A 2,739-nucleotide genomic window follows, 5' to 3' on the forward strand; every position below is an offset into this window, starting at 1 on the left:
CAGAAATAAATGATACATAATAACTTTAACAACCGGTTTAAGAGCAACAGAAAAGAGTTTCATTTGCAAAATTTCAGTTTCTATAAAGTATACTTTCTCTTTTAACAGACATTATGGTCTTTATGCAAATAATCAGACGAGCAAATAAAACAGACTCCCGGAACTATGTCTTTGAAGGTCATCTTTTCTGAACCGAATTCATAAACTTGTTTCAACAACCCTTTTTTTAGTACGCATCTTTAAAATAAATGTGACACGTTCTCTTTCCAGGAGATGGGATAATATTTTCCAATAAAAAAAAAAAAAAAGGATTATTGTTTGTTTTATGGTTTATTTATAAGTTGCAAACAAAATGTTGGTAATGGTCTTTGGAAAACATATGTAGCAATTGCACAGCTTCAGTAGCTGCAGATCTTTGAAATTAAATTTACATAAAACAGTAGCAGATTGTTTTAGTATATTTTCAGTCTTCTACAGGTATGGGATCCATTATCCAGAAGCTCTAAATTTCTGGAAGGCCATCTCTCACAAAAAGATTATTCCATTTTCTAGAAAATGATTTCCTTTTTCTCTGTAATAATAAAACAGTACCTTGTACTTGATCCCAACTAAGATATAATTACCCCTTATTGGGGGCAGAACAGCACTATTGGGTTTATTTAATGGTTAAATGATTCCCTTTTCTCTGTAATAATAAAACAGTACCTGTACTTGATCCCAACTAAGATATAATTACCCCTTATTGGGGGCAGAACAGCCCTATTGGGTTTATTTAATGGTTAAATGATTCCCTTTTCTCTGTAATAATAAAACAGTACCTGTACTTAATCCCAACTAAAATATAATTAATCCTTATTGGAGGCAAAACAACCCTATTGGGATTATTTAATGTTTAAATTAGTTATAAAGATCCAAATTACAGAAAGAACCCTTATTTGGAAAACACCAGATCCTGAGCATTTTGGATAACAGGTCCCATACTAATAAACTGTAAAAAAATGGCAAATGATAGCGTAATAACAATGACTAGCAATGAGTGAATCTGGAAAATTTGTGAATCTTAGAAAAGATTTGCGAAACAGCAAAAATTGCAAAACAGTGAAAATGTTGTGCATCGAAAAAATTATCAAGCGGCTTTTGTTTCTGACGCATGTCATTTTTTTACATGTACAACAAATTTTATTTTGACGCACGCCAATTTTTTCCGCAGCAAATTTTGTCGCCCATTTCAAGAAAAAATCCACCAATGGTGGAAGTTTGCCTCGAATCCACGCCCGGCAAATTATTTCGCCCATCACTAACAATAACTTATGTAATTTTGCAAATTGTTCAGAGCATCCAACAGAGTTTTGTAGTGTATGTGAAGGTATCTGTATTATATTTATGGTACAGTTTTTATTGTATGTTATTTTGGGAAACCCTGAGTTTAACCCATTATGGTCCAGGGATCATATGATCTATTGATATAACAAGCACCAGTGTGCCTGTGTGCATTTTTCAGCTGAGAGAATTAAAGAATTAAACATTTGCCACATACTGTACCATATCTTCTACCAGTTCTGGCTACAATAAGAGGCACTATTTGTAGGCCATGGTGTGATTTGGTACTACTGTAACTACTGCAGGCTAAGTTTGATAAGTGATATCTGCACAATAGGATTTATATAGGATTGTAAGCTCTGTGGGACAGGGACCTCCTTGCTCTTGTTTCTTTAATACTGAACACTTCATCGTGTACAAAAAAGGATCCATTCTATATCAAACTTAAATGAAACTACAGGTAAATATAGAGTGGATTTGGCTTTCTAACAAGTCTAATAATGATTAATGACTAATGCAACAATGTATATTTGGTTCATGTTTAAAAGATGAAAATATTGCAGAATTTTTTTATTCAAAATGAAACCTTTGGGAAAGTTTATCTAAAAGACGTGGGAGAATAGGTTGCCCCTTACACTACCTACAACCAGTTGTTAAAAAATGCTGTTTCAATTCAAATTTACGGAGCAGTAACTATTAAATTAACAATATAAAGTAGCCGGATCCATTTTTTTTTTTTTTTCATTATTACATTCCCCTATTAGTCTCAATTCCCATCTGCAAATGTACCTATAGGGGGAGATTTACTAATCCGAATCCTGAAAGGGAAAACATCGTATTGGAAACGAAAATTTAGCGATGTTTTCGTTGCCGTCATGATTTTTCGTATTTGTCACGACTTTTTTTGTATTTGTCACAACTTTTTTTTTAGCGTATTTTGCGCGATGGCGCAACTTTATTTCGTCGCCGGCGCAATTTTTTCGTATTGAGCGATTGTAAATGGCGGAAAAACCAATCCGATTTTTTCGCGACGGAGACGAAAAAGTTGCGGAAAATATCCGAAAAAAGTCGCGACGGCGATGAAAAAGTCGCAAAATACCGATCATTATGAAAAAACGCATTCGGAACGTTCGTGGATTAGTAAATCTCCCCCATAGTGTCTGTTTAGTTATCTAAGTAGGAAGGGAGACAGGTCAGACCTAAAATATCACTACTATTAAAACTGCATTTAATGTTAAAAGTGTTGGCAAACTTTGCTGCCATGTCAGTTTGAACATGGATGTCCCCAAAAGTCTGAGAAACTTTGCTTTAGCATACACTGTATTTTCAACTATAATTTAATAAGTAATGGTAAGTTTACAAAGTATATTTGAACCAATACGGTGCAATTTTAATGATATATATCCTGTCTCCATAGTT

The sequence above is a fragment of the Xenopus tropicalis genome, chromosome 4 (assembly GCF_000004195.4).
Source record: "Xenopus tropicalis strain Nigerian chromosome 4, UCB_Xtro_10.0, whole genome shotgun sequence".
NCBI classification, from domain to species: Eukaryota; Metazoa; Chordata; class Amphibia; order Anura; family Pipidae; genus Xenopus; species Xenopus tropicalis.